The sequence below is a fragment of the Tauraco erythrolophus genome, chromosome 10 (assembly GCF_009769465.1).
Source record: "Tauraco erythrolophus isolate bTauEry1 chromosome 10, bTauEry1.pri, whole genome shotgun sequence".
In the NCBI taxonomy this organism is placed as follows: Eukaryota; Metazoa; Chordata; class Aves; order Musophagiformes; family Musophagidae; genus Tauraco; species Tauraco erythrolophus.
In genome coordinates, this window is record NC_141474.1 from 17,444,499 (window position 1) to 17,464,515 (window position 20,017).

At 43.3% G+C, this 20,017-nt stretch overlaps 1 non-coding gene across 1 annotated transcript; it reads left to right on the plus strand.

Annotated features, from left to right (window-relative positions):
• The first annotated feature begins 19,213 nt into the window (after positions 1-19,213).
• On the plus strand, positions 19,214-19,295 carry TRNAK-CUU (transfer RNA lysine (anticodon CUU)). The gene has a single exon. It is a non-coding gene; the product is annotated as a tRNA-Lys (tRNA).
• Positions 19,296-20,017: the final 722 nt, after the last annotated feature.

Here is a 20,017-nt window from a genome sequence, read left to right on the forward strand (position 1 = left end):
CACAAAATAAACCTGAAGTAAAAAAATCCAAGACTTTGAGGATCACTTCTGGACAGCTGGGGGAGCAAGCATATCTGGTAAGACACTTGGTATCCTTCCACTCAGTTCCTGAGATGAGATTTAGGGAGTCTGAGGAGTTCCTCTGCACTACCTAAAACAACAAAGCACCACCCATCATCCCAGAAAAACCTAATCCAGTAAACCCACTAGGTAAGAGGGAAAAAGGGGGAAGGGAAGGAAGACTGCAGGATAAGCTTCGACACGAGTGATTTTCTTTCATCTCTTGAGTGTTTCCTCATTCACATTAAAGCATTATCTTTTCCCTGAAGTTTGCTTTGAAAGGCAAGGAACTGATGCACAAAGGAATAGCTGCACTGCATACTGCAACACCCGTACAAAGACAGAAAACCTGAAAGAAATTATAACTGAAAAAAATACCTTCTCAATACAAGAGATTTCTCTCTCTTCTAGATAAGATCAACAAAAGGCATAATTATTTGTTGCCCTCTCCCCGTAACAAGAAATAATAGCACATGCTATTTGCATATTTTGAAATTCTTCTTCTCAAATCTTGGAAACACTGTAAATAAAACTGTAAATTAGTAAAGTGTACTACTGTACAACCGAGAAACCTTGATAATCCTATTTTATGAGGAAAAGAAAGGCAGAGAACCCCAGGGCAGCATAGCTGGCAATGGGAGCCGCCTGGATGCACCATTTCTTACAGTTGCCCAACACTGGTTCCATTTCTTCCTTGCTTGTAACTTTGCCAAACCTTCAAAGTTCTGGCTGAACTTTCCACACGGGAGAAACATATTCTGAAAAACTTCAAATTAAAGGATTTGTCTGTTTCAGCCATGGAGCTAGAAATACATTTTGTCCCCAAAGAATTCAAGATACCTTTAGTCTGTCATCCTCATGCAACAGAACAGGGACAGGCAACAGCTTCTTTTTTTGAGGGAGCTTTGCTGGAGAGTGGGACTTAAAAACTAATGGAATGAGATTAGAGATATTTCTAGTCTCTCACAGGTAGACACTCCCTTTGCTAGTGCTGAGTAGGCACATAAGCGTGTTCCAAACCTGAAATGGCACGGCCTCCGCAGAATAAAGAATGCAAATTAATACAGACACCCTTGCTGCTCACCACGGCCTACTTGCTCCGATTCAGCCCCACACCAGCCTCAGCTCTCGGCTCCTCCAGTTCAAGGCGGGCCACAAACACCTTGTTTGGAAAAAGAAAATCAATGCTTCTGTCTGCCTTCAAACTGCCATGGGAACACGTTCATGGCTCGCTGGCCACGAGGAGGGTGAAAGGGGCTCACTAATTCACAGTGTCGTTTCACTTACATTAAGCACACAAGCTATTATCTGCAGAACTGACTGAGTATATTAAAAAATGGCTTACTAATGTGGAAGTGAGCTTCACAGTTATAAAATAGAACATCAAACAGTTTGATTCAGTCAGGTATTTAGTTTTTACATTAAAAAAGACTCAAAAGATACCATTAGAGATAAAAAATTAAGAGGAAGACCAAAATGATCCAAAGTTTCAGCTCAAAGAGCTTTCTTGCAGTTAAAGCACATTTCCAATTTAAAAAAATGTTCTCCTTAATATCAAAATAAGAAAAAAATACATATTGTTAGAGATTCAAACAGCCCACATAGCTTCAGGGTCTTCCGAATCAGATATTTGAACCCTGCGCACAAGAATTGGTGACACGGTTGCTAAATCCTTGGCTGAAGCAATGCCGCTGACTGGAAGACTGCCTGATGCCACTAAAACGCAAAGCTCCTTTCAACGGCAACTTACACACAGACACCCCTGGAAAAAACTCAACGTCCCAAAACTAAGTTGATCGTAATATCTCTAGTTTGACGCTTAAGAAAAGCAGATCTTGTGGCTGGATTCACTCTTGCAACGAGCTGACGCCTGCTCCAGACCCGCGGTAACGCCGTCTATGGCCGGGCAGCAGCAGCCACACGCCCGGAGCGCCGGTGCGCGGGGGCGACGCCAGCTCCGCCAGCGCGCAGGCGAACGCCCGGCGCGGCGGGTCCGTCACGGGCAGCGCCCGGAGCGACACACCCGGTCAGGGCGCGCTCCCGGCCGCGCCCCCGCCCCGCCCCGCGGGCACGCGCGCGGCACGGCAGAGCTGGAGGCACGCGACCTGCGACGGTCGGGAATAGGGGGGATCCGCCAGCGGGCGCGGGGCTTACCGGGGGACACGGCCGCCAGGAGGCGGGTGACGGACGGCGCTTCAGCTCCCCGCCAGGAGCCGCCCCTCAGCGGCGCTCCGCCGACCCAGCCGCCCGTTCCGACCGGCCCCGCGGGATCTGCCCCCTGCGGGGATCAGCCACGATCGGGGCGGGCAGAGCAGGGCCTGCCCAGGGACGCGCAGGCCGCGCCGAGCAGGATCCCGCCGTCCCCGCGAAGGGCCACGCGAGACCGGCGCCCACGGACCGCCACGGCCGCAGCCCGCCGGGCGGGGGTAAGGGGGGGGCGGCGGGGGGGTTCGCGCGAGGACTCACGCGGGGCGCGGGCTGCCGCGGCGCGCCGGAGTTTTGCCTGCTGCCGCCTTTTGCCGACCGCCCCGCCGCCACCAATCCCGGCCCTCGGCGGAAGCCGCGGCCCCGGCCAATGGGGCCGCCGGTCGGAGGAAGGCGCGCTGCTATTGGCCTAGCGGCGAGGAGAGGCCCGCCCAGAGCGGCGACCGGCGGGGCCTTAGGCGGCGCGGCGGGCTCGGCCCTGGGCGGGGTTGTGGTGTGAGAATGCAGCCTGTCCGCTCGTCGGGCGGCGGGTGAGGGCCGGGCCGGGCCGGGCCGCCCCGCGCCGCACCGCACCGCACCGCTGCAGCCCCGCGCAGCCGTGCTCGGGCCGAGGGGCGGGCAGCGCGGATCGGCCGTGGTCGCCGCCACCGGCTGCCTGGATTCGTAGCGAACATCGTGTGGCGGGAACTGAGGAGCCGTCGTTCCGCCGGCGTTGTGCAGGCGTTGAGCGAGTCCCGCGGGAGCGCGGTGCCTCTGTCTGAGGAGGGCTCCCGTGCCTCCCTGGGGGGCGGGTGCCGCTCCGCCGTGCGCGCCGCGGCGGGACAATGTGCGCGGGCAGTTCGCGTCTTGTAGCTCGGAATCGCGTGGGTCTGCTGCTCCGGGGGCCTGGAACGGCTTCAGATACTTGTGCTCCGTGCAACAATATTCAGCCCTCGAAAACTTTCTTTTCTGCATGTGATTGTTGCGAAATGATTACAATCCCTGGGTAGTATCTTGTTCTCATTAGCTCTGCGAAATTCAGTGAAATAGCCGAGAGTTCATGAAAAGGAGAATATAACTTCGCCTGCGGCTTGGGCTTGTTACCTAATGGTGTAAGAAAAGGGATTTCACAGAATACAAAATTTAAAGTAAATACATATCTTGATTCTAGTCTGCGCTGTAGCCACTGACCAACAAAGAGCAGGACTAGGAAAATAGGCTGTTTATTGGAATTATGTTTTGCTATTGTTTAAAGTGGTGGGATTTTACTGATGTCAATGCTGTTGCATGTTTGTAAATAAAAGAACTTAGTGGTTTTGGTTGTTTATGCATTTTGGTCATTATTTCTTTTTATTTTAAGATTAAAAAAAAATATTTCCCTTGTTAAAGACTAGCTGTCCTGCATTTGATAATGCACAGGTCTCTTGTTCACTAGAATATGGATTATAATACTCTTGTTTATTGCCTACTTCATGTAGAGATACATAACTGCACCCCTTGGACATAACAATTAAGCCTGGGGTTGCCAAAGTTCCCAAGGCAACATTGTAACTTGGCTATTAGCTTACAATAAACTGCACTTAGGTCAACAAAAATGTTAAAAGCAGAAACAAGTTTGACCATTTTTGCTAACTTGTGTGATGTCCTATTACATAGTTTAGAAGGAAGGTGCAGAAACAAGTTGCTGAGCTGCTTTGGTGGGTTTTGGGGGTTTGTTTTGATGGGGGTGGGGGGGTGGTTTCCAACAGTTATAATTTACACTTTCTGTTAAAAGCTCTAATAAGCCAGTGCAGCAGCTCGAGATTTAACTACATTAAGTACGCCAACTCTCAATAATTTCAGTTAAGGGTGACAGTATTAAAAGCGGATTACAGCAAACATGAATTAGATGAGGGATAATGACAAAATAATGCAGGCCAAATTCTGTTTGTTCTTTTATCCGTGTAATCTTGCAGAACTTGGAAGGGCAGCATAAACGGTCATGAGTGCAGGCTTGTCCTAGTGCTGATGACAGGCACCGTCATTCTAAATTAACCCCTTGGGACAGTCTTAGCCGAAGTCATTTCTGAATACTGTATTGAACCATGGATTACTTTTTCAAATTAATACTTGCAAAATAGCTGGTGATTATTTGAGTTGCATATTTAACTCTGCTGCCTCCTGACCAGGTCAGAGTTTCAGCCAACCTCCTTGGCCTCCGTGCCTTAGAGTTGGCACCATGTAGAACACTGATTCATCACCATTCCCATGCAGCTCCCATTATTGGCATTTCTCTGTCAGTCATGTCCATACTACCTTTCTCCCGGTCACTTAGCGTGCATTCCTACACAGTGAGAAATCCATTTCATTATATCTTCTCATCCATACCCTGTCTAGCTGCGGTTTCTTTCCCTGCAATATCTCAACTTATCTTGGTTCCAACACCTAAAATAATTTTCATTTAGATCAGGTCATTTGTCTGCCTTGATGACTTGTTCCTCTCCATTTCCCCCTTTCCTATTGATCCAAATGCATTGTGCTCTCTCGTGCTGTCTTTTCAGTGATTCTAGTTCTCTATCATGTCAAGTTTACGTTTATTTTTTCTCATGAGCATGACTGCACTTGTAATATAATCTAATATTGTCTCTTTTTGTCCTACTCTTTCTAGTCTGCCAGAAATGCCAGTGTTGAAGCTCGCCTTCATTTATCTCTCTAAAAAAGAGAGATAAATGCTTCTCCTTTGTCTAAGGAGGAAGTTCAGTCAAACTGGCCATGACTGTCCTCATATGAATATCTTCTCAGAAGTCACATCTTCAGTGTCTGTCTTCGTGTACATCTCCACAGGACAGTAACTGATTATGTGTACCGTTTGCACTATATTACCTCAGTACTTGCTTAAGTATCTGTAGCTTATTTTTGCTTTATTCAGAATGAGTGTAGAACAGGTAAAGGCACAGCTTCTGCTTTGCTTCTGCACAGCTTCTATGCCTTTGCTACAGCATGAGACTCTCCTTCTTTTCTCTTGGCTTGGGTAAGGAGAAACTCTTTGCTGTTGGGGCAGAGAAGGCTCCACCTTCTCATTCAACACTGAGCTTCCAGTTCTAATAATCCACCAAGGTAGAACTTCTCAGAAGGAGAGAGAAGAAATTACATCAACTGAATATAACAAACAAAGCAGCATGTCTAATGCTCTGCAAGCCAAACTACTGCACTGTCTTCTCTTGTGGCTTTATCTCTAGGTTGGATCTGAAGAATGAGAAGCCAAATGACAAGCCAGGCCCATCCAGAACATTCCTTATGGCTGACAAGCCATTGCCAAAGCCCACCTCTGGGAGCTTGCCAAGAAAGGATTCAAACACTGTTGTGCGATTGCATCCACTGCTGCCAGAATCTGCAGATGAATCGAACTTTTTGCATTTTCTGACAGATCTAAAAGAATCTGTGCTGACACTAGAGCATGTCTGTTAACCTCTTCCTAGGTCAATTAAACTAGTAGAAATCTCCCTGTGTTTGTACTGTCCTCCAGGCTTGAAAAAAGATGAGAGAGACACAGGAAGATAATTGATGAATGTATCCAGCACAGACAGAGGTAGGAGATCCTTACATCCCCCTGCTGCCAAGAAGATCTGCTCATAAATTAGCAACTTAGAATTAGAAATCAGAAACTACTTAGAAATCAGCAAATAACGGTGGTTATGGGCCTGGCAGTATTAAAAATATATATACATTTACACATATGTACACAATTCAATTTTAATGATAGCATAGACTGTTAAATGTACCATTCAGACTTCATTAGCATAAATGCCACATGCTTTCCAAGTTTTAATTCCTCTTTTTGTTAAGCAGTATGATTCTATGGCAAAATTTTCTCTCTTTAGCACCAGGTTGAGACAAATCTCTTCATGCTGTTGTGCCCTTTAGGAATACTGTCAAATTCAATCATTCAGGACTCATGAATCTTGCACTAACATGAAGAGATTGATCTGAAAACCATGGGACTAAAGTCCTTTTTTCTGTTTTTCATTTTCCATTTCCATACCTTAACCATTTTATAGGAAAGCTGAGATTGCCAGCTTTGCTCTCACATGCAAATGAACACTTCCTGACACTACGCAGCCCTAGAACAATGCACTCGGATGTGGCAGTGACTGTCTCTGCCAGTATTTTCTGATGGGTTGTATCTGAAATGTCAAGAATTATTGTGGTGCCAGAAAATATACCAGAATATAGCAGCCTCTACAGTCTATTTAAAGGGAGTGGAAAATAGATATCAAAATCACCTCGGGCAAAGATGCCAGAGCAATTCTTGACCTTTTATAAACTGGGTCTTGTTCAAACAAAGTACGTTTTAATAAAATCAATAGAAGACATACACCTAAGAATAAGGAATGTAGGCTCTTCTTCACAATGGAAAACTTTGAAAAGGACTGGTGAGTCAGCTGATGGATTTGCTGTAGCAAAAAGGGTTCGTGCAAACGTTAATGGTGGTAATTTTTACCTGGATGTGCAAATTGCGGAGAGTGATTAAGGCATGACGTGCGCATTTCCGATGCTTGCATTACAAGATGGATACCAAAAAAAATGAAATGAGTATAGAGAAGGGCTACAGAATGATCTGAAGTCAGACAAAATACCATGTAATTGAAGAACTAAAAATCTTAACCTATTCACTGGACCAAAAAGATTTAAAGGTGAGTTGATAACAGTGTAAACATATATGTACAGGAAAAAATATTGAATATAAGGGCCACTTGAACCTACCAAAGAGTGAAATAAGGAGAAATAATGCCTACTAGCTCAAATCAAGCAAATTAAAACAGTGTCATCTTCAGTACCTAATTCAGTACCACTGACAATAAATAATCCTTGGAAGAAACAGTTAAGGGCTGTGGTTGATTCCTTGGGTCTTGATGTCTTGAAATTGAGACTCAATGCCTTCCTGGAAAAGACAGGCTTTCCAAAACCAGGCTGTGTTGTGTTTGACTACAGCAGGGTTCCTCTCAGTTCAGGGTTAAATACAGTTGCCTGTAATTTACAGGAGATCAGACTATATACACTATATAGTCCCTCTTTTCTAGACTTCATAAGTAAATTTCTGTACTTTATAAACTCTCCGAAACTTCTATGAATTATTCTTTTCCTCCTACTACCCTAGATGTAGCTTTCCTTTCCGTGTATGTCTTTTCCATATTTGACTATGCTATCCCACTTGGACAGCACTGTGGCCAGAAAAATATCACTGACAGGTAATGGGGAGATGATGGCGCTCACTTCTTGTCCCAGCTGCTGAGACTGCTCAACATCTCTCAGAAGAGTTTCTTAAGTAATGTCCCTGGCCCTTGCCTTTATTTGCCCCCCAGGAGAACACACTTCATCCACCTCAGCTCTCTCTACCCAAATCCAGCCCTTCCACACTTAAATACGGCAGCCTGTCGAGGGCTCAGCTTGTCAAGCGTGGCTCAGCAAATGATTGAGACTACAGCCAAAAGCAAAGCAAGATAGCCGGTGTGGGGTCGTGCTTCAGAGACTTTTTCAATCTTTAGACAAATTAAAATAGACACAATCAAAGCTTTCCCTCACCAGCAACAATCCATTTAAATTCATTTAAATATTCTGTTTGCTGCAGCTTTTGGGATTGCTTACAGCCTAATGGGAATACTGGCCTTGTCCAAACCGGTACCTACGTAACTAAGGGGAAACTGACATCTCAGGGATATTAGCTGAGTGCTTTTCCTTTCCCCATGTTGGGTATTTTCTTTACTTAAAGCATCTGTTTGAATGTAGTTACAATTGTCTTTGTTGTTCTCTGTATTTTAGCAACATACAAGTTTTTTCTCATGGTTAACTAAGGGATTCTGTTCTTCTAATAGATATGTAGATAACACTGTGCTTTTGCTTTTGCTCCACCATCTGTCATAAGGCTGAATCTGGTAACCTCACTTACTGAATAATTGTGTTGTCATTGGGAATACTCACATTTGTAAAATGAGCAGGACTTGGCCCTTTGGTCATATTTTTGTAATAAAAGATAAAATGAGATTTTTAGGAAACTGCAACTTATGACCATAATATTTATGAGGCTGTCAGAACTGCACTATAAAAATTCATATTATTTAATTCTTCACTCTGACACTAAAGCATCATTTCATTTATATGCAAATAAGAATATACTCTACTGCTGTTTCTTCACTGAAGAAGCTGTTTGAATTATTCACATTTTATTAATAAAGCTTCATAAATAAGTATTTTTTCTACTCAATTGATAGTGGCCAGGGGAGAGAACCTATTTATCAGACTTTGTTATTACGAGCCTCATAACAAAATATGAAGATTTATGGAGTACATAATTAGACGTTATGTGATTGTAATGGAAACATTGGGTTATCTAGATGAAATACTCTTTTGTTTATGCATTTCTCCATGGCAGTGGCTCTTTCTGGAAAATGGACCAAACCCTTCCCCATTACTAAGTTCCAAGAACTGCCTATGACGGGAATAGAGCAATTTAATACCTTTTTTTGATCATATACACTGAAATAATTTTGAATAATGAAAAGATGCCTAAGGAAGACTATAAGGAATGCCAGGGAGAAGCACACAGGGAAAATGCTATGCCTCCTCTGGGCAGAGGTGCTGGTCTGCAGACCGAGGATTAACTGCACATATGATGTTACAACGCACAGCCTGAAGCCGCCTGGCCTCTAAACCATCCCTTAAGTGCCTGGCATTTGCCATTCCCTTCGGGTACAGATTGTAGTCGAAGCACTCCTGTGGTGAACTCAGTTCTCCCTGTGCTGCGAATGAGGCTGCCTGTGGGGCTGAGCCCCAGCACCAAACCCCGCTATGGGACAGCCAGGTCTGCAGCCTGGTGCATTTAGGCAGAACAGGGACACCCTGATGCTCTGCTTAGCCTAAACATCAGCTTCTTCATGTGTGCAGCAGGGGACTTTAGGGACCTGGGTATTTTCCTCAGCAAAATCAGAGCAAGCCATAGAGACTGAAGGGGCTAAAATAAGTGGCTGTAAATGGCTTTGTCCAAGTTGGGTCTGTATATTGCAGTTAAAGTACGCACTTTTTGAAATACTGGCACTGAAGTCTCCCTGTGGAGTTGAAGTATGAGACATATGGAGCAATATAGTCATGAGATGTCCAGTGCTGTTGCACATTAGCATCCTGGGTGCCTATAGATGACCTACAACGATGAAAATTTAAGGGAAAAAAGGCTGGATGTGAAATACCGGCTAAGCATTACAGATCAGGCCACAGGGTTTTATTACTGTACACTGTAATCCAAGCAGAGATTTAATCTCACCCACAGTATCTCTGAAATTCACTGCAGCAAAACTACTGTAATTTAGTAGTTAAGTACATCTAGGCTGCCTGGGCTTGTGCAGAGAGCTGAAGGTGTTTTGTGGAAAAAGTTGCTGGGTTGTATTTTGACATTGCAATTGGATATGGACTGATTTCAGTGTTTCTCTGGAAGCAAGACCATGGAGCATGTCTTGTGGAAGTCTCTCAACATCTCGAAGTTATCAAGACTAAGAAATTAGCTTGTAATTGTATACATGACTGTTCTTGAACCAATTTTTTGCATGTGAAATAAGGGTCTGTGAGCTGCTATATTGGGCTTCATCCAACTAAGCACTTAAGTGTGTACATAACTTTAAACACATGTATAACCTTGAAGGCACTAAACTGGGTTGTGTGCTGCTGTTAGCAGCACGTGCTAGGTAGATAGGCACATGTGTGCTCAGAAGAGCAGCGGCAAGTGATCCTCAATAACAGCTTGCAGCGCCTGTGAAGGATCCTGGTTTGGTTGACAGAATCAGAGAGGCAAAGGATGTTCTGAAAATTTGCAACTCTGCATAGTCATAGAATCATAGAATCATAGAATCATAGAATGGTTAGGGCTGGAAGGGACCTTCAAAGGTCATCTAGTCCAACCCCCCTGCAAGGAACAGGGATAAAAGCATTAGGTCATTATGGACCTAATGCTAATCAGAACCAAATTTAATCATGGATGTTAATTCTGTGCCATTTTACACACAATCAGGTGTTTAGAATTACAAAATTCCTCAAACCCACTTCTTATGGTAGCTTGTACAACCACAGATTTTCATTTATAACATTAAGTCCTGAAAGCACTACATCTAAAGTACTCACTGCATTAATTTTTGAAGAATAATCAATATTGTAGCACAGTAACTTCCATTTCTAGAGTTTGTATATCATCTAGAAAGTAAAGCTGTGGATTATTTACAATATTCTAGTAAGGCTAGAACTAAGTACACGAGTTCAGCAGTGTGCCTGAAGTACTCCTCAATTACATGGCTTCACTACTAAATTCAGTAACTGCCGAATCTGGAGGCATGAGTCATCACCTGCGCATTACATCATTTTGCAGGCCTGAGTGGAAGGGGCAAGTTACTGATCCAAAAAGTCATAAACAGTTACTTCCTCTCCATTCCTGGCAGAGGACAGATGCCAGTTTTCACTACTGAAATGAATGAGAACTTCACTCTTAGTTCTACAAAGGGAGGAAAGCCAGGGATGTTAACATGATGGGCTTTTTCCCCCTCTTTTTTTGGAAGTGGTTTCATACGTTCAGACCCACTGGGGTCCTGGGGGCACTGATGGGCTGGGTCAGTCCTGATCTGCCCCACCTGAGGCCGTGCCCCTCCCTGCCCAGGACCCTATTTCAGCCCCGACAGGGGCTGCTGGTCTCTTGGCTCCCCACAGCCTTGCCTGGCTGGAGGCTGTTCTTGTGCCAGATGGGTGCTGGGGGGCTGCCCCTGTGCCTGGGGAGGTGCTGGGGCTGCCCCTGCCCAGCTCCCTGGCTGGGGGTGGTGGTATGAGCCCTGACTGCCCTGGGGATCTCTCCCAACTCCCAGTATGAAGAGCTGCCAGCCTTGATGTGCCCTGACAAGAATGTTGTTACAGCTGGATCTTACTGAGGAAGAAATCCAGTGCTCATCTTGGTTCTGTTACTTCTCTTCTTGGAGGTGTACAGCAGAGACCCTCTGTGGAAGCCTTCTAGACAGGTGGGCCTTGGCCAGTGTGTACCTAGCCTGGCTGTTCTCTTTGCATGCAGCTTATGTGCTCCTGGTTCAGACTCCCAGGTTCTTTGGCCAAAGGCAGCAAATACAGGAATTTATATCAGGAAGCATATATCCTAGTCTAGGCAGCTAAGTAACCTGAGTTTTAGGTTCTCCCAGCCCAGCAGTAAATCAGAACAATTACTCAGCCTGGGTTGTGATATACTTGTAGCTGCTTCTGTTGCCCCTTCAGTTTTCCCTTGGGGTGACAATACTAAAATTTCAGAAAAGTGATTAATTTCTTGCAATCTGCTCATACTGAAAGTAGTCATACCTCTATCAGCCGTCTCCAATACTACTGCAGTGCCTACCAGCTACTGCAGGGATAATAGTTATTGAACTTGGGTATACAACCTTTGGGGGTTTTTTTGCCTTCACTAGGAGTAGAGGGTAACATGCCTTGGAAAGGCATTATTTAAAGTGTGTACTGGGAGACTGCAGAGCTTGTTCTGTATTAAATTCCAAGGATGAATTCTCTTGTGAGTAGTTTGCTGTGACTTGACTGATTTATTTATTTTTAAAGAAAATTGACTGACTTTTTTTTCTTTACTCTTGACTACATGTAATGAAATGAAAACTAGCTTCATTGTTATGATAAAGACTACAATGAGCTGACTTTCTTAACTACAGGAGAAGGCAGTAACTTCTGTAAGCTGGTAGAGGAAGATGTTGATGTTTACAACAGATGTATCTCTGTGTCAGGTTACAGCAGAAGACACTTCTCAGGCTCTAGCACGGGGAGGTTCATGACACAATGATGTGGGAAGGCTGTTCTGGTTCTTCTCCCCGCATGGGAAAACATGCCATGTTTCTAGCTTACTGTGACTCTGGCAACTAGGTGGAAGCCATGCTTTCCTTGTTACCAAACTACATGTTCAGGTGTATGAGACAAGCCCTCTCCAGACAGACGAGGACCAGTGCCAATAGCACGTATGGCTGCATCTGGAATAGGCAGGACAGTCAAAAATTAACTTTTTTTGAGCTCTCATGCCATAATTCTCCAATGTTGCTCTAAGCATAGAAACTCATGTAGAAAACTTCGTCACATTGCCTTGCCTATGTCTGGTTGCCTGCTTTCTGCTGTTGTATGTTTTTTGTAGTGTGGCACATAGCATGTTACTTTTTCTGAAAGTCCTCTCACACAAGACTGTTCTTGAGTTCTTTCATCTCTTTCATATCCTCTGTGAAGAAATATTTAGTGCTGAAACTTGGTATGGGCATGGTCCAAGTAGAGGGTTTGGCTGCATATGAGCTTTCCAGGGCAGAACTTTGACTACGTTCTGATTTTCATTTTTGTTCTTCACTCTGTGGTATGCAAACCACAGGACCATATGGCACAGCTACAACAATGTGCAAGCTGATTATGCAACTGCTTCCTATTATAGCTACAAAATATGGAAATGATGAGTTAAATGTATCAAAAATAATGTCACTGTTAAGAAAGCAGCAAGCCCCAAACATTATCTGTGAAAACTGAAATATTATTGTCCAACAGGCATTTGTAAAATATCTAATGTTAAGAAGACAACTGAAAATTAATTTAATTTACAAGTAACAACACAGAGGGGTATTCCAGTTCTTTTGCCTAACTGAAAATGGACTTGCTGCTGCCATGGCTGAGAGGAGAATGAGGGTGGCTGTTCATGCTTTGTCCATGAGAGTTGTCAGCTGCCTGCTGGATAGAATATGTATTCCACAAACATAGTGTTGATGTTACTGGTTTTGGTACAAATGTAGTAGTAAACTGGCATTTATGCAAGTCCATGTCACTTTCCAAATGTCACGGCAATCTCGTTTATTCTCTCTTTTGTCCCTCTGTTAACTGGAATTTGTAGCAAAATTAAAGGAGTCATACAGGTATTATATGAAGTTTGAAAAGGAATGGGAAAGCAGTAGGATTTGATGGAAGGATTGAGAAAAGTGGTAGGTTTTTTTGGATAGCAGAAGCAGCTTAGGAGCAGTTTTATAAACAGTGCTGGTAAAACTGTAACAAAAGGACAGAATGGAGAGTGGTGCTAATCAGGTGAGAAAAACTCACAGGAACATTACAGCTTTAATTTGTTGCTGGCTAAGGCAGAGAAGTCTTCATGTTTGTGCTAGTTATAAGGATCTTTAAGCTGTTGTGGGAGCATACAACTTAGCAGGGTGTCTTCCTTCAGAGATCTGAGTAAGGGAAAAGAAATAAGGCAACTATAATGCCCCCCCTCCCTGAACACTGCCTGTCATGCCAGAAGAAAGGCTGAGAGTTTACTTCATCACGATCTCTATTATATTCAATATTCTTGTAGCCATAGGCTTTGTGTACTAACCATTCTCTCTCAACTCTGAAAACCCAATTTCCTCCTTTTTTTACCCAAATTACACCCTTTGGACACAGTTTGGGGTATTCTGGGTTGTAGATGGTCTGTTTATCCCAGGGTGCTCTTGCATAGCACTGACCAATGGAATCTTATTCTCCACTGACTTTATCTGCATTTGTATATATACAATGCAAACAAAGCTGTGTATAACACGGTCTTACCTGATAGCATTTGGTACCACGTGGCTCTGATGAAAGTTACTTCCTAAGGAGAGGTGGAATGGAAAGTCAAGCCTTTAGATGAAAAGGTAGTCTGGAGAAAATCCATGGAGGAAACCAAGGAGAGATATTTTGAACAGATCCTGAAATCAATGAAGAGCTGGTAGGGATAGCTGAAGGTGAAAAGGCTCATGTGTTTACATTAAAATTTGCCTTAAGTAGGTTAATTTTAATGTTTCTGCTGGGTGCTTATATTAAGAACCATTAAGGTCGAAATACAAGCACTTCAAGTTAGGAAAGCAACTAACTTCAGTGACAGCTTTAAATAATCAGATTTCTTAATGGAAAATTTCACTGAGGATGAAGTTTTAGTAGAAAGAGATGGCTAAAGCAATGAGAACAGCAATATGCAGCCACAGGAGATACAGGGAGAGGAAGAAAGCCAGGGTCAAGGATGAAGTCAACATCACAGACAACAGACAACCATTAGGTCAAAACCGAGTAGAACAAAAGAAGAGCATGAGTAGTGCATGTATAATATATGTGGTAGGCAGGGCCAGATTCTGCCCGAGCTTACACCAGTTCAGCTTCGTTGTCTGAATCCTCTTAACACAATGTCACTTTAAATATGATCTAACAACATCTGTGCAGGCTTTTATTTAAATCAATGCACAAGGCTAAATTTTCCACTCTCCTATGCTGTTTCTAGACAGTTGTAACTTCACTGTTCCACTGTTGTTACTATTGTGGTCCTTTAGATACTACTGAATTTCTTCTCCTGTGTATCTTCTATGGGTAAACATTTACCTGTTCCACATCTGTATTCTGCTTTAGCAAGATTAAATTCTTCAAATTAAAAGATCACTCTAGGAAAGCATGATACTGTACACTATTGCTTGAACAATATATTATTTTGTACATATTTTAAAACTATGAATTCTGTGTGTGTTCTACCTGTCAATTGTCATTTAAAAATACTTAAGGTTTTTTTACAGTGTTAGTATTCACATTTTCCATATTGTTGTTTGGCAGAAAAGCCCTGCAGATGACTTGACAAACAGCCAAACAAAACCAGCAAGCCTTTCGGAGCCCGCTTCTCCCATGATGTGACTGGTGTGGTTTCAGTCTCATGAAATGATCCACAGGAAACTTTGCCTCTAACTTCTATAGTTTAAAAATTGTAAATCTCTAAAAGCTGTCGACACCCTACCCCAAAAGTCCAGCCTTTGGCTACTCTTATTAATGTATGTTTTATCTTAGTTTAGCATTATAGACAACACTGTATTTGCTCCTTGTTTACATCAGTGTAACACAGGTAGAATTAACCCCTCAGCTCACTGATTAACAAGAGCAGCAGTGATACCACCTGGTCTTTTCCATGTGCCTATCACGCTGTCGGCTCTGAAGAGCTACCAACACAAGAACAAAGAACCGCAGCTCCTAAGAAACTTTTCCATACCCCCATCCAAAAGAAGAAAGCAATGCATACAAAGAAAACTGTGCTGTACCCTGCATGGCAGCTTCCCTGGCGAGGTGTGCCGGGGTCCCGGTGGGCTGAGGGAAGCGATGCAGAGCCCCCAGCAGACAGCAGCGCTGGGGCCCCCAGACCAAAGCAGTCTGTCAAAGAGAAATTTTATACTGAAAGGAAAGTAATACATATATCTCTTAAGGCATCTAGCTTAAAATATTAAAAAGGAGGCCAGAACTATGGAAAGGGGAGTTATTTTAGAAAATTGCCCATGGACTGTATTTTAATGTTCTGAAGCTGTTCCCTCCAGCTATTTTATACAATACCCAGTTTTCTTGAGTTTCAGAAGTACTAATGATTCAATGGATGCAGAATCACAGAAAGCTCCTGAACTCAGCTTATGCTCCCCTCCGCTGCCTTGAAGTCCTATTTCCAGCTAGTGTTTTAGAACTATAGAACATTGCAAAGGGGCAAAAACTCCCTGTAGTATTAACTGTTACCTTCTTTGAAAGGAATTTGTTTTCAAGCAGAGAAATTGGATGTATATGATCAAAATATTTTGTCTTTTTCCTGACAATTGTAGATTATTAACTTGAAGCTTGGCTTAGTGCAACAATTAGTAATGAAATGCAGCATCTTCTTTTGTGTTTAATATAAAGTTTTTTCTCTTATCCAGTATTTCTGTGGATATTTCTTGTGGGTTTTGATATTTAAAATAGCAGATATTTGAAATGTCATGAATAGAAATAGAAATTTGGTAAGTAGCAAGTGCCTCTCCCCAACTGATATGAGGATAGTGCTTTTTTCAATCCTTACCAAACACATGGCCAATGGTTATTGGTGTGATGTCAAAGTGTAACATGAAAATACCGTTTCAAGCAAATTTCAACTATACATGACTTCAGATACATGCTGCATACTGTCTAGCTATATAAATCATCAGGGTAGAGATGGCTTGTTTTTATGACAGCAGCAAATAACATTGCCAAGATTTCCACTATTAAAAAAAAGTAGGAAAAATGTAGATAATGCAAAAGTATAACTGAAATTAAAAAAAAAATCTGTATTTGCAAAATCTCATTTTAATGCCTTTTTCCACAAGACTGTTCTGAATTAATTAAAAATTATAGAAGCATTGTTGAAGCAAAGCCATGTTCTGCTCAAATTTCACCATAATCGGAATATTCCACTTGGAGATAACCACCTTTGCCCAAGGTTTTGATGGAAAATTTCAAAACAACTGGGTATTGTAAGTGGGAAGTAGTCTGAGGTATTAGAATTTTACCAGGATTAAAACTCTATTTTTCAACCAGCTCTAGGTGGAAGTGCTCCTCTTCCTCCTTCATTCCATTCTGTGGGCTTCCCAGAAATCAAAAAGGAATCACTAGTAATAACAGTGAAAATAAAGCTATGCCTTACTACCAGAGGAATGAGGTAGCAGTTACTGGGAAATTAGTCTGAGACCTTGAAATTGCTTATATTTTAATGACATGTACAACAGTGTAATTCGCAGGAAAGGAATAATGGTTAAGACACGTATTTCAGGCTGGACTTGTAGCAGCCGTGATCTCAAATGGGGAGTTTTGCTGCTCTCTTGTTCCCTAAGATAATTGCTGGAGATTAGTTTTGCTCCTAGATCTATATGTACTAGTACATGTGTGTGCTTATATTTCTAGGTTTCCAATGTATGTCAGTCTGTATTGAGTGCTGGAGGCGTGTTCCGTGCTCTGTCAGGCAGGAGGGCCCAGGTGACACCCAAGCTCTATTTTCAACCCTTGAAATGCTCACAGCACACACCCCATGAGCTAATGACAAAGCAGAAAGTCTCTGTGAAAGACCACTGTGAATTCCCTTTAGTCTTTGTGAAACAGATGACAAGAAGCAGTAGCAATGACCGTATCTTAAAAGCCTGGAATGCATTTGGGGAAATAAGAATTTATTTTTGAAAGCCAAAATACCTGTGAGCAAATGGGACCAGATCTTCCTTTGGGAACTGGCTGATGCGAGTGCTATCAAACCCAGGGAGACAGGATCCAGGTGCCCCTTCCAGGAGTTTCAGCCACTCTGAGCCCTTCTCTGTGCATCTTCCTTTTTGCTTTCTTTTGCTGAGTAAACCTCCTCCACCGAGCTGATGTCGGCTGTTGTATTGCACGGTGGTTGTTGTGATAGAGCTCAGCTCCACCACAATAATTGCCTGTGTCTCTTTGCTCTCCTTTGCCATCTGGAAAGCGCTTAGAGCCGCAGCAGAGCTCTCAGCCGCAGTGCGCCGACTGGCAGCGCCATAAATGTGTGCTCTGAAACTGTATGAACGCCGGGCTTGTGTCTTAACACTTCAGTGCATTTCTCTTGCTTATACTCCAATTTTTTTATTACTATTATTTCCAGTGAACACTGTGAGTTTATCTAAGTTGACTCTAAAGTTCTGTAGATCTATATTCTATACTTTGTGCATTGGTGATTAAGATTCTTCCCCATATGTATGTAGTAGCTGGGAGGAATAGCTTGGCACTGTGATTTTTTTTTTTGAGGAGATTTATCCTAACACTTTGTTTTCCCTGGTACTCCTGCTGTTGCCACTTCTATTGCCCAAGGAAATGTTTCTGCCTCAAATCCCTCTGCTTCCAAAGTCTCTGCACAGACCGTGAATATAGGCCAAAGGTTATGCTTTGGAGAAAGCAAAAAAGGGTGGAAAGAAAAAGGAAAAGTTACAGGTCTCAAAAAGGGGGTGACTTGGTGAAGTTTAATGGCTTTTTACATGCAGAAGTTCATGTTGGAAATTCTTACAGCCTCCCTGGTTTTACAACTCTGGCTCTGTAGAGGTAAAGCCAAAAGAAAAATGAACTGAAACAAGGTGATGGGAGATAAATTTCATTTTATATATATGTTTAATTAAAACACTGTCTTAGGAGAATGTTATCTATTAATGCAGCTTCTCAAGAAACAACACTTTTTTCTTCATAAAGAAATTCTTTTTTTTAATGCTGGGTATTTTGTCGTCAGCTTATGAAGACCAAATGTTAAAGTCATTTGCCTAGATGTTGCAATTCTAGCTTGTTTTACAGGAAAATAAGGTGCTTAAATGAGTATGAAATACTAAATGCTAATAGACACTTGAAACTCACATTTTCTAATACTTAGCAATGCTGCAGCAACAGTTTAGGTTAAGCTGATTTTATTAACTTTTTGTAAGCTAGTATGATTTGTAAAAGCATTCTGTTAAGGTACAAGTTTTTAATCTTTAGTTTCATGCTAAATTAAACAGTTTTAAAAGTTATATGAAAGCCATTCCTGCAATTCAGCATTATTAGAATGAACAAATTACATTCTCCACTTTTAAATATTGATTTGACCCTTTGGCTCTCCTTGCAAATGTGATCTAATCATCACTAATGTCGGTAGAAATACTTTGCTTGTGTATAGTGGTTATTTGGTTGGGTTCCTTTGCATTGTCGTGGGTTATGTTGAACCGCCCCACACACAGCCGGTCACTCCCCCTCCCCCACCCCCAGGAATGAGGGAGAGAATTAAAGGATAAACGTGAAACCCGTGGGTTGAGATAAGAGTGATTTAATACAGATGATTTAATACAATGTAGGTGCTCACCACCCCTCGTATGCGAAGCCCGTCTCGTCCCGAAAACTGCAAATCCCGGACGAACGCGAGGCCCCGAAATAGAGAGGGGCAGAGAGGGAGAGAAAGAGAGAGAGAGAGAAAGAAAAAAAACAGCAGAGCAGCTGGCAACGCAGAGGTAAACCCATCTGGGCTGCCCCGTTGTGGAAAGACATTGCTGCTCGAGTAGAGAAGCTGATTGTGAAAGTACGACATGTAGATGCCCATGTACCCAAGAGTCGGGCCACAGAAGAACATGAAAACAATCAACAGGTGGATCTGGACTGGCAACAGAAAGGTGAAAAATTTCTAGCTCAGTCGGTAGAGCATGGGACTCTTAATCCCAGGGTCGTGGGTTCGAGCCCCACGTTGGGCGCCAAAAAGGACTGTCGTGGTTTTAGGCTGATCCAGCAACTAAAACTCACACAGTCTCTCCTTCTCCAATAAAGTAGAGAGGAGAGAAAAAAAAACAAAAGGACTGAGGGTTGAGGCAAGAACAGAGGGAGCACCCACCAACCATGGTCCTGGGCAAAACAGGCAGCGCTTTTTCTCAAAGCAAAACAGTTTATTAATGATTACTTAGAAGGACAAAGGGAAATAAAAACCGATTACTTGAGAGGACAGAAAGAAACAAAACCAGATCTTAAAACCGACACCTTCCCCCCCCCACCTTCCTTTTCCTCCCGGCTCTACCTCCTCCCCCCAGCAGCACAGGGGGCAGGGACTGGGGGAGTGCAGGTCAGTTCATTCCGTGCTGTTACTGCTGCTTCTTTCTTAAAGGAGAAGGAGTCCTTACACCCTTTTCCCCTGCTCCAATGGATCCCCTACCCACGAGGAAAAATCCACAAATTTCTCCAGCGTGAGTCCAGCCCACTGGAAACAATCCTTCCCCACAGATTGCTCCGGTGTGGGCTATACCACAGTCTCGGGTACTTAGGGAGCTGTAGCCACTCGCTCCGGCGTGGGTCGTCACGAAGACTCCAGATGCCTTTCTGCCTTGCCGTGCCCCCAACACGACCATCCTCGGGCTCAGGCATCTTCTCCCCACGGGCTGCGAGTGGGTCGCTGCTCCACCGAGGCCGTCCTGGTTGCAGGGGGGCA